The sequence below is a fragment of the Rhyacophila brunnea genome, unplaced genomic scaffold (assembly GCF_057557595.1).
Source record: "Rhyacophila brunnea isolate RB1 unplaced genomic scaffold, BYU_Rbru_1.0 scaffold_4, whole genome shotgun sequence".
In the NCBI taxonomy this organism is placed as follows: domain Eukaryota; kingdom Metazoa; phylum Arthropoda; class Insecta; order Trichoptera; family Rhyacophilidae; genus Rhyacophila; species Rhyacophila brunnea.
In genome coordinates this window covers 25114456-25127924 of record NW_028233068.1, presented here as the reverse complement: position 1 = coordinate 25127924, position 13469 = coordinate 25114456, and the positions used below count along the sequence as shown (strand labels likewise).

General features: G+C 29.2%; 1 protein-coding gene across 1 annotated transcript in view; it reads left to right on the top strand.

Annotated features, from left to right (window-relative positions):
• Positions 1 to 4049: 4049 nt before the first annotated feature.
• Positions 4050 to 13469, top strand: part of Osi24 (Protein) — a 71712-nt gene continuing 62292 nt past the window's right edge. Inside the window, exon 1 of the mRNA XM_085954132.1 lies at positions 4050 to 4419. The gene's annotated coding sequence lies outside the window, so the exon portion shown is untranslated. The remainder of the gene's footprint in view (positions 4420 to 13469) is intronic.

The following is a 13469-nucleotide window of genomic DNA, read 5'->3' as shown; positions in this document are numbered from 1 at the left end:
AGGAACTCAACACTTTTCAAAAATACAAATAAAATAAATGTCGCTAAATTTATGTACCTCTCCTTATATTTATACCTAGTATTACTTGTACATAATAAGTGAAGGGATACTTTATGTATCGTTGTGACGAGTTTTCGTTTAGATGTTAGAAATTATAAATAGAGAAATAAAAACTAAGTATAACTAAATAACTATATAGGTAACAAGAGTGTGTAGGTAGTATATTACACAGAACATGAAAAGTAGGTAATTAATGGTAAAATTTAAGTAATTGTCCGTTATTTTACTTTTGTTCAATATTTTTATTATTTCATGGATACATTTATGCTCCCACAATACATAGTTATTTTTAATTATTCTCCTTCGAAAGATATTGTATAAATAACAAAAAAACAATACCTAATATACAGTACTTAGTTTTACCCTATAATTTGGAATAGGCATTAGTCACTGCGCCTTATTTATTATGTAGTAAATTGAAGTTATGTTTGATTATTCCTGATAAAATTCTAGAAAATAATGTACTTGCAATAATTCATTACGAGTGGGTAAACTGGTAAGATAAAGCGTTGGAGTGGTAAGGTGAGGTGCGTGTAAAGGGCCGCGCGCGTACATCCAACCGTTTGCGTTTTCACATCGAAATTACGTAAAGCGGTCAGTGGAAAATGTTGCGGGTGATTGCTAGTGTATTATATATTATATATTATTCAATTATATTTACATATGTATACACATACGATGCACATTCGTTAAAATATAACATAATGCACTTACAGTAGATACTTATTTCACTTAATGTAGTGACAAGCAACCTGCGGACCGCTTGCGGTCCTAGAGATGATTTTCTGAGCCCCCACAAAGACTTTTTAAATAGGAATACTATTTTTTGATTTTGAAAAATTATTGGTTTGAATGATTATGAAAAAAATATATGGATTATATATCAAAATAGTACTAAACTGTCCCTCGAGAGTTAAAAACCCACTTAATGTAATAATGCTCAGGACCAATATCATCCGATTAGAAAGACAGAACTGATTCTGATTAATTATATTATATTTTCTTATTCTAATAATTAACTATTTTAAAGAAAAATTGACAATAATCGATATCATTAAAGTGTCTATAACAATATATAGTAATATTAGTATTACTTTAATTTAATAGTAATCTGGAGTAATCCGTGACGTCGCCTAGTAATTCAAGTAATACCTACTTCGATTTAAATTACAAAAGTCGATAGCCAATCGTAGCTCAATTTGGGAAGCACTTCTGAGAGTATTATAAGAGTCAATAGTTAAAGTTTGTCGTAATTAGTATGACAGCTTTAGCATAGTGGTCTATGCGCGGCGGGCGCGATACACGAGGGATGCAGGTTCGATCCTGCGGGGTGTCTTACTTTTTTCAAAAAGATTTTTTCTATTGGTTATAAATACATTTTTTCAGAATTATGTATATATAATGACTGTTATTATTTATTCACAATTTTTTGTGTTCGTGTGATGAAAGTGTGGATAAGTAGTGAAATAATATTAGTGCTGGGCTTAATTTTTTTCAATCTGTTAAGTAAGTATAACTGCAAAACAGTATAAAAGGTAAATATATCAGATTCAAATCGACGCACGATCTAGATCAGCAGTTCTCAAAATATATTTGTCACAAGTGAATTCAGTGGTATGAACAATGCATACCATTTATGTACCACTAATTATAAAAATCTAATGATAACTTAATAGGTACGGGAACTTAATTTTATATTAATTGTGTTATTTATTTCTTTTTTTTTCTCTTTACCATGTCCGATTGTAGGAAGATCATAATATGAGCCTCTACAGAGTGGAGGTTTGTATTAACAGATTTTTGATTTTACGAGAAACGGATGTTAGCCACTTGGTGAACCTGTTAGGTCCATACTCTGACTCCAAACAGTATAGATTGAAAAATAATATGTATATTTTACAGACACAGGTTTCAAACTTGGGACGACATAATAAGCTGACGCATTATTTATTTACTAAATAATATTGTGTATATAACTAATTAAGAATTCAGTACGTACCCAAAAAGGACATTACTATTTGAATGAATAAATAAAATAAATAATATTAATGAACAAATAATAATAATCAATAACTAATAAATAATAATAATAAAATAATAATAATAAATAGATAATAAAATAAAAAGCAATTACTAATCTCAGAAAAAAAATATAATTAATTATTAATTTATAAAATTAAATAATAAAATGCATTAACACTATGAATTATTGACAGTTAATACAATAAAAGAAATATACTTAACGTTAACAATAAATTAAAACTTTAAAAACAAGTCTTTGGGGGCGTATTGATTAGTCTCGTAGGACTAGCTAATCATTAAGATATAGCACTCAGGTAATTGACGGGTGTATATAAATTCAAATTTTCCAAATTGTCTCAAAAAATCTGAAACCATCCGGAGAGAAGAATTATTGACCTACAAGCTTCAAGAGAGTGAAATGCGAGCACGCCTTGATGAATCATCAAAAAGAGAATAGTTATATTTTGAATGTTTTAAAACGAAGACAGAAAAAATTCTTCTGAAGCGCTGTTAAGTAAGTTTGTAGAAAGTACAATTTTAACATTTTTTTAATTACACATTAATAATTTTCGATATTTTTTCTTTAATTGTATATTAAGTATTAGGTGCAAATAAATTTGGATATATTTTAATAAATCTCAATGTTTATATACGGGTATGGTATATATAATAGGAAATGTCAAAACTATATAAAATTAAAAATAGGTCGATATTTGATCGATATTGGCACTATATTCAAAGTCTATGTATCTTTCGACAATTACAACACCTTCGTTGTTGTTTACCTTTTGACTGTATAAACTACTGCTTTGTATACTAACCCGAATGACACTCAACAGTTTTTTTCTCCTTTCAAATAACCGACGACCAATTTCAGCTCCAAATATGGTCTTTGTCGCCTAAAAAAATATAATCTCTATATAAATATTCCAGTGAAAAATACAGAGTTATTAATTGTTAATAAAATATTATCTATATTATACCTATTATATTATCATTGAGTTCCAATTAATTATCTGAAATTTTAATATTAGACATGTAAGATTATCTGATATTTTATTAAAGTATGAGAATACGAGTATGTTTCTGTTTTGTCTAGCAACACTTGCTTCCGACAGTTTATCCTTCATTCTCGATTATCCAACCCTTCTGGAATATCGTTTTTTGTGTATACTCGGGACTCTACTATAATAATATAGTGGTGGTTTCCTAAAACACTAGATAAATGTTATATAATATTATGTTTTTACAATAATTGAACATTACTTAGAAATATCTCCAAAGTTAGATTTATCAGAATTGTCAGTACAAATAATTTTAGAACGTAATTGGCACGATCGTATAATTAATGTGTGCATTTAGACAAAAATAAATAGTTGTAACTAATATTGGGTCTTGGTTAAAAACCCACTCAAAAACTATCTCGAAGTATTTTTGTGGATGAATATTCCATCTGTTTATTTACTACATCTATTAATGTGCTTTTATAATAGTGCTTAATAAACTTTTTTTTTATTCAACGAATTATTAATAATAAATAAGAATGTAACATTCTTTTATTATAGAAAGTGTATTAGCTTAGTGGTTCGATATATGGGTGCAAATCCCGGGGGGTCCATGTTTGAATCCTGGTGGGTGTTGTATATTTTTTTCAAAAAGATTTTTTCTAATGGTTATATATTTCTCAGAAGTGTTTTTAAATTATGCATGTTAAATAATTAGTAGTCAAACTGGAATTTTGGTTAAACTGTGGTGAAAGTGAAAACTATAAATTATTTAGTGATTTGCATTGTACAATTTCGATAGATTCTGGTGTACACATTTTGAGAAGTCGTGTTACAGATTCCCAACAACAAAAACTTGCTCACTCTTTACTCGATCCGCATTCAGCCGTATTGCTTTTCAAAGAGATCCCCACCACAAAATTAACTGAGCACCAACTCTCACTCAGCTGGGCCATGATCAGTTCCATCGCCGGCCGCTTGAAGGCGGTGGTCGACGTGTTCCGTTACCATCGCGATATCCGGTTCACGTGCGACGAAACCCACACTCACGCGTAGACGCATCTTTCTCACCTGAAGGCAGCGTCATCGCGACACACATTACAGGAGGTTAGGCTCGCCACTCTTGGCGGCACGTAGGACCGTATCAGTTGACGGAAGCACCTCCTCTCCTCTTCGGTTGACCGCGGTTTTAGCAACACTACAAACTTTCCAGGTTATGTTTACCTACGCTGAAATGGCTCGCCAAGTGTTTCGATTGATAATACTAAATCGACTTTAATAATCAAGTGGATCGTTAGTGTTGTGATATATGGATTTGTCATTTGCTCACTTGGTAAGTTTACTCATTTTAAATAAATTATATTGATAACATCTCTTATCTAAATAAAAATCCACAAAAATCGGAACAGTTTGGTTTCTCTACCACTTTTCTATCACAAAAAATAGTAGGTTTTTTATCTGGCAATTTTAGTGAGAGTATTGTAAAAGTTCAAAAACTGTGTATTGAAATTCCTACTTGTGAAATGTAGTGCAGTGAAAACTTCTTTCATAACTTAGGTTACGTTACTTATCTATCTGTTATAATATTATACTGTATGCTGTATATATGTAAACATATTAGAAATATATTGTTATCAAACTTCATGCATTGCTAAATGTTTATATACCTATATAAAGTTAGCGTACCAATATAAAAAGATAGCGGTGATAATTTTGTTGTAAAAAAAATGTCAAGCAATAATAAATTTATATTCAAATTTTATATCATTTAAAACCATTAAAAGGCACGTAATATTATAAGTATATAAAAATCTACCGGGCGAATAGACGAAGGTTTTGAATTACAGGAATCTTCTAACTTCTATTAAGTTACCGGATCGGAAATAAAATTCATAATAACTATATAAAATATTTTGTTTAATATATTAAAATTAGGTAAGTACATGATAATAATTTTTGACTATTGTCGGGTTGAATTAATCCCATAAAAGCAAAGTATCTTCGGGATTGCATGCCTTTGGAAGGACAAAATATTGAAATAAGTACACAGAATTGCTTTTTATTTATATTATATTACGTATATTTTTAAATAATTTCATGTAGCATAATAATAAATATTATACCTACCTATATATATATATATATATATATATATATATATATATATATATATATATATGTAAATGGAACTTAGTATCTTATACTTTGGTGCACTTATAGAAAGCACTTACTACGTATATTTAATAAATGTAAAACCAAATTAACATATGAGAATTATATTATTATGTAGGTACTGATATTAGAAGCATATTATTAATAAAAAAATGTTTAATCTAAAGACTGTTAAGTGTCACATGAAATGAAAATAAATATTTTTTTAATGCAGCAGTAAAAAAGAAATTTAATTTAATTTAACATAGACGAGTAAACATTAATTTTAATTACGAAGATCCGCCGTCTGAGAGCGCAACGACTGTTACGTATTTCGTTATTGAGGTCAACTCGCAGGTGATGGACTTTGCGGACTTGGCCTTGGGCATTTGACCCATTGAAGGTATTTTAGCAAATAATGCAAATCAACATTAGATATTACAATTATTGCTGAATGAGACCAAGCTTTGTCGTTTTTTTCATGTTGACAAGGTTTTATGTGTAAGTATACCAATTTGATATAGAAAAAACGATTCTTAAAATCATGCTAATAAAACTTTTATAGATTTTTACTAACTAATTAATAGGTAATATTAAATTATTTTAATCTAGCCTACAGTATGTTAAAAATAATATATTGTTATCAATGATCAATAGTGATGTATGTGAGCAGTGTCTAATGTTAGATCTATTGAATATATTAAAATTTAGACATAAATTATTATACCATGTGTTATTTATTGAAATAAAAATAGTTTAATTAAAAAGAAACATCATTGACTTTAGTTTCTGTATGATGATATATAGTTTTCTAATGAGTGTATTCTTTTAAAATCCACTCGTAACTTTTTTCCAAATAAAATAAGGCATAATGCTGAGTTTTATATGACACTTTTAATTTTTTTATTATGACCGTGGAAAAAAATATTCTTTTAATTAATTGAGTAATCAGCCCCAAATACATACAATATGTACTAAAATTTGTAGCTGAGAATTAAATGAATTAAATTACTTCAGGTGAATAATAATTACTTAACTGTCTCACGAATTTGAGAATTTCATTAATTATTTGCGTTCAATCTGTGCCGTTACAGTAATTTTGCCAATAATTCTAATTTCTAATCTAATAATAATAATCGGAGTACGAGGGTGGGTCAATAAGTCCTTAGAAAAGCCGACAGGTGGCGCGACTAGTACTGTAAGCGGTTTGTTTTCATGCAGCGGCAATAGCGATTCAGTATGCTGCGAAGTTTCAATCAGATTGGTCGGGTTGTTGTGTGTTTTTCGTACATTTAAAAAAAAATTTGCTTGTGGAAAATGGAAAAATGGAAAATGGAGAAAATTGAGTTTAGAGTTGTTATTAAACATTTTAATATAAAAGGGTTAACAGCAAAGGAAATAAAAAATGAGTTGGATTTAGTTCACGGCATATCTACTCCTTCTCTTGCAACTATTTATAACTGGTTAAATGAATTTAAGCGTGGTCGTACATCAACAAGAGATGAACCACGCTCAGGATGTCCTGTAGAGGTGACTACACCAGAAATGATCAATAAAATCCACGATATGGTGTTAAGTGACCAAAGATTAAAGTTGAGTGAGATAATTGAGGTTACAGGGATCTCAAAAGGTAGCGTCATTTCTATTTTACATGACAAATTGGGCATGAAAAATATTTCTGCAAGATGGGTGCCGCGTTTGCTCACAGTCGACAATAAACGCAATAGGGTGGTGGCCTCTAAAGCCCTGTTGCCGCTCATGCAACGCAATCCGGATGAATTTTTTCGTCGCTTTGTGACTATAGATGAACATGGATACACCACTATACTCCCGAGACGAAAGAACAGTCAAAGCAGTGGATTGCGAAGACAAACCATGTCCAAAGAAGGCAAAAACCGTAAAATCAGCTGGTAAGGTTATGGCTACTGTATTTTGGGATGCACGTGAAATTATTTTCTTTGACTATTTGGAAAAAGGAAAAACAATAACAGGGGATTATTATGCATCTTTATTAGACCAGCTAAAAAACGAAATTGAAGAAAAATGGCCTCATTTAAATAGGAAAAAAATCTTCTTTCATCAGGACAATGCCCGTGTTCACACATGTTTACGATCAATGGCTAAAATTGAAGAATTGAAGTTCGAATTGGTCGACCACCCACCGTATTCGCCAGATTTAGCCCCCAGTGACTTTTTCCTTTTCCCAAACTTAAAAAAATGGCTAAGTGGACAACGTTTTTTTTCAAATGAAGAAGTCATCGATCGGACAAATGCTTATTTTGAGGACCTTCCGAAAACTTATTTTTCTGACGGTTTAAAAAAAATTGAGAAACGTCTAACCAAGTGTATTGAGCTCCAAGGAGATTATGTTGAGAAATAAAAAAAAAATACAAAAATAAAAACTGTTTTAATGCTTTTTTCTAAGGAATTATTGACCCACCCTCGTATCTTAAGCTTCAATTACATTGAGTTTCTTTACGAGCTGTTTGTTGGCGAATTTATAATCTGCCTGTAAAGTCGCCCAGTGTAATCATCGAACATGTTAGCTTGTTCGATGATTACACTGGGCGACTTTAGAGGCAGATTATAAATTCGCCAACAAACAGCTCGTAAAAAAGCTCAATGTAATTGACGCTTTAATGACAACCAGCATTTATGTAAGTATTGTTACGAATTGTAAAGGATAGGTAGGGATGAGTCTAATAACCAGCTTACGGAGGACAGATTTTGAAAAAGTTGTAAAAATACAAAAATAATTTCCCATGAAAATTACAAATGTGAATGTTTGAAAAATTAAGTCGAGTGACCTGCCCTGACAAAACACGAGGTCCTAGACATATTACAAACCTTCCACATATTTTTCCCATTTTTACAATACTACTTAAAACAAATTATTTTGAATAACTTCAAATATTTAAAAAAAAACATTTTGCCACCTTCTGAATAACTTATCGAAATATATTTTAATCAGAAAAAAACATAAAATACAATGCAGGTAATAAAAAAAACTATCTGACAATAAACGCATTTTTCATACGGTCTTTTTTAATTACTGGTTTTTTAAGTAAATAAATGATTTTCTTTATTTTATATATTATTATTATGAATGTATATAATGCAGTTTTTGATAAAAACATTCCCTTTACCCTTAAAGATGAAAAAAAAGATGAGATTGTAGGCATAAATACATTTTTTCAATTTGATTCCATTTATTGTACATGTTAAATTACGGAAACAAAAAACAACAACATAAATAACATTATTTTTCCATCGAAAATTTTTGAGTTAATCTAAAAATTAGCCAAGAGATAGATACTCAGTAAAAATAAAAGCTCTTTAGAAGCAGGAGCTAACCATCAGCTTTATAATAATTAGATAATGTTATTTAAGTATCGATTTATAGTGACAAATAAGTACCTATATAAATATTACTCTCTCCAAAGTTCGTGTACCGATACCTATATTATTGATTCATCTTCATTATTTTTAAAAAATATATATTACGAGTATTATGAATGAAAATTATAATAAACTTAAAGAACATAGTTAAGTAGTACTTACCGTGTGGTTATTAGGTAGTACCTACCTTAATGCAATAATTATGATCTGAAATTAATCATAAAATATACCAAACTAATATTAAACATTCTGTGAGGATACAAATATAAGACAAACACATTAGCCTCTTTTGAAATATTGATAGCATGTAATTAAAGTCGACGCTCAAAGTGTGTTACAAAGATCAATGTCATTTATTTTAAAGTATGCTCTTATCTACTTCAGCACCTATATAAGTAGATACCTGTCGATGCAGTTACGGTACTGGCATTATTTAATTTATAATACAGGCGAGATTCAATGATGAAAAATATTTTTTTTAGATTATCGAGATTCTTTGTGGTACAGAATGTAATTTAATTAGATCTTACAATGTAATATAATACGTAATAATAATTGTCAATAATTGTTAAGTCGTGGTTTGAATATGTTCTTCTGAGCGAACGAAACTACGTCTGGTTTGTTATTTAATTATGCTGATTAAGCAACATTTTTTTTTAATTTAATGGTAAGAGACATATAATTATTAACACAATTAAATAAAAAATATAATGTATTAATTTTTATTAAAATCCCAAGTACTTAGATATAGAAATGCGTTTTATTACATCAGCACTATAATAATTTTAGTATTATTAAATTCTACTTTGGTTGAAATAGTATTAATAATAATCATTATCTTGAAAAAATGTGATATATTGGAAATAGTTGTCGACTAGAATAATACTAATTTGAAATTTTGTATAAAAACCAATAGCCCTTTATAAAAATGTTAAAAAAAATAAAGAATATCGTCATAATACAATAAATACGAATACCGATTAGGGTTTTGATAGAAGGTGCGGGTAATAAAATTATCAAAAATATGTTAAAATATTGAATATATTACGAATTATAGTTTTGATTAAATTTTATAACAGTATTTAAAATCAGTCATTTTTCTCTTAATTTTAAAATAGGTACAAAGTATATTAAAATTCTATCGTTCACAAAAAAACCGTGTCAAGTTGCTAATAAAATAGACGGTTTTAGAAAATAAGTAGGAAGTAGGCTCACACTGTACTTACATTTCAACAAGGTGAGTCTCGCATCTCATTTGTTTCATTATTTTCTACTAATGCAAAATGACAGGATATCAATACATTTTTAATGTCTAAAATAGCTGGTGACTTACATAGGTTCAAATATTAAAACTTCCTGATTCAATAAATAATCACAAAATATAATATATTAAATTTAAAGACCAAGAGAGGTTCGTCGCTTTTGTCTTTTGTAAGTATATGTAATTGGATCAATAGCTTATTTTTTTTGGAATTTATATATTATTTATTTTTAATACAGTTAGAATTAAATTAAAAATAAATATAAATTACCTACTATAATTAGGTAGGTATTAAAAATGCGAGACCAAATCTTCTTACAAGAAACGAACTTTTTTGTGAACGATGCAGTCAATTAATCTGAAATCTTCATGATCAGTACGGAAAGCTCAAACCATTGTTAATCTCTTTGATTTGAAAAAAATCAAATGGAATTCGTCTATTTCTGCTTTATGTATATATATATATATATATATATATATATATGTATAGGTATTTAAATTGTGTGTACTGAAATCACGTAGACGAAATCGTGGGCTAAAACTAGTTATACGTAAATTTCGCCAGAATATTATTGTACCAGTTTACTGTAAAAAAATAATAAGGGACATTGGGTATATATTTTTATTTGAACGAGAATAAAAAAATAGAAACACACATTTTTGTATTCAAAATAGATAATATATTTAAAAAATAATACGCCGTTAATAATGTATGACCAGAAAGTAATTTATTTTTATGAAGCTTAGTTTATAATACGTTTTAGTAGTTTATTGCTTGATGGTGATCACTGTAAAGATAATTTGAACGAAATTGTCTAACCGCATTTTTTTACAATTGTCGATACATTATTTAAGTCACGTACCATTCATAATACTCTCTTCTCTAGTTGGTAGTCCGAGCGAAAATAGCTCTGCTTTGCGAATAAAAGTGTACAGAGAATAATAAACATGTCTATATTCGGTGACAGCTGCCGATAAAGTTGGTGGATAATTCAAATGAGGAAGATTCACGTGAAAACAATTTGCATTTTAATTTGAAACTGTTGCCCACAGTTCCACTTTCTTTTTTCGTATTTAAATTCGCATTTTTGACACAAATTTTCAACTATTTTTTTAAATACTATCTTTAAAAAACCTAAACTAGGCTAAATCAAGTGAAAGCATAAAAAATGAATATATTTAAGATGCACTGAGGCTGGATGTAATTAGAGTTGGGTACGAATATGTATATAATTAATAATAATAAAATATATACATAATATATTAATAAAAAATATTAATTTACAATGAGAATTAAGCCATGCAAAAAGATTAAAATTTAATTGTTATGAAAGAAATATTTGTTTTGATTTATCTGTCCGTAATGCAGCGCTGTACAGCACAGCACTAACACACTCTTTTTTCTCTCTACGTGCGAATTGAAATATAGCATTGATCCCATCAACAATAATATTGACAGGCGACATTGCCACCGGGTATATTATATAACAGTTACGAAAGAATTAACTGTCAAATTAGCGATCCACATTTAACTATAGTAATATATAAATATATGTTTAGATATAATGTTTATTAAAAAAAATATTACAAACGAAAATCGTTATAATTATAAACTATTAATTTTCATTCAATGAATAATATCCACAAGATTATCAAATGTCGTATTTTTTCTAGGATGTATGTTTTTGAGGTATTTTTAAATTATGTATGTAAAATATTATATTATTAAAGTGCTATCTATGAATGCTCATTCGTGGTAAAGTAAACCATCAATCTTCATTATAATTTTAAAAGAACACCACTTTGTGGGAGGCTACATGCTCTGGATTGCAACACGATGTAATAATGGTACCTCGAAATTAGCCCCAAAACGGTTAGAATACTGATATTTATATTTAATACTTTTTTGAGTCTTCTCAGGTTAGTATTTAAAAGAAGGCTGTCGATAGATATAGATTCTTGAAGATGTCGAGTAAAATGTCCATATGCCAGTGGCAAGGACTCCATACTAGGTGATTATTTAAAGTCCACCTTCTTAAGAAAAATATTTTTTAATGACATATCGACCTATTAATACAATCATTTGATTATTTTATATTCTATAAAAATAATTTATTTGGAAACAAAATCTGTCGTATATGTAAGAATGAAATATAAGATTTGTCTTTAAAGTATTTATACGATTATTTGTCGAGGAAAGGTGATGTTTTTCTGTGTGAATTTTACGTCATGTGACTTCCGTCTGTCTATCGCATTGTATGCAATACGGTAGGCTCCGATTGCCAAGCCTAAAATCTTTGCGCATAATTTATACGGCATTTAAATAAATAAAACATATTTTTTACAACGTTTTTATTACAATCCGGTACAAATCTTGCAATCAACTTTCATCAACTTCCCAACTAGCCAGACATTTGAAACTTTTAGAATATATTAGAACACGATGCCAATGCATTCTTTTAATACTTTTAGCCATTTTTAGGAGTAAATTTGAATTAATTTTCAGTTCATTCTGTTTCGTATGAAAAGTTATTTCGGAAGAAATCCGTAATCCAATATTATTACTATTAGTTGCTAAGTGGGTGGTCCTAGCAACTAAATTATTAATATATACGTGCGTTACTATGGAAATCAAATTGACATTTCAGTATTCTAATCACACCCATGGTGGCCGCGCGGCTTAAGCGTTGGACTATCATGCCGTGGGTCTCAGGTTCGAATCCTGGGTCTGGCAAGTACACATATTGTTTTTCAATTCGTGTGTGAGTCAGGGTATGGACCTGATAGATTGAGCAAGTGGCTGACATCCATTTCTCGTAAAAAACAAAATCTGTTATTACAAACCTCTACTCTGTGGAGACCCATATCATTCTATTAGGATCGGACATGGTCGAAATTTTTTTTTATCAAATCTTATGTTAGTACTTGTTAGATCTGTGGACTTATATTGTCTTAATTTATGATGTTATTAGTGCAGTTAGTCGTAGATTATGCTATATTTTACAATGTTGTTATTAGCTCGTATTCTTATTTGTCCGGTACAAATCTTGCAATCGATTTTTAACTAACTTTCCGACTTGCTAGACATTTGAAACTTTTAGAATACATCAAAACACGATGCCAATGCATTCTTTTAATACTTTTAGCCATTTTTAAGTAGAATTGAATTCATTTTCAGTTAATTCTCTTTTGTATGAAAAGTTATTTTGGAAGAAATCCGTAATCCAATCCACTATTATTGGTTGCTGTGGGTGGTCCTAGCAACTAAATCATTAATATATACGTGCGTTACTATAGAAATCAAAACGACATTTCAGTATTATACATTTGTTTGTTTTTTATTTATTTCATATCAAGTACAAGTTTGAACATATTGAGCATAATAATTGAACAGAAAATTAAAAAACGTTTTATATAAAAAGTTCTTTTTATCTTGTAATAATTTTTATATAATTCAGTAGGTATTTCACATTTCTCTTTTACACTTTTATAATTTGACTAACCAGCAATAGTCCTTTAAATATTGCATGCTTATAAATATTTACAATGCGATACACGTCTCATAGCCATAG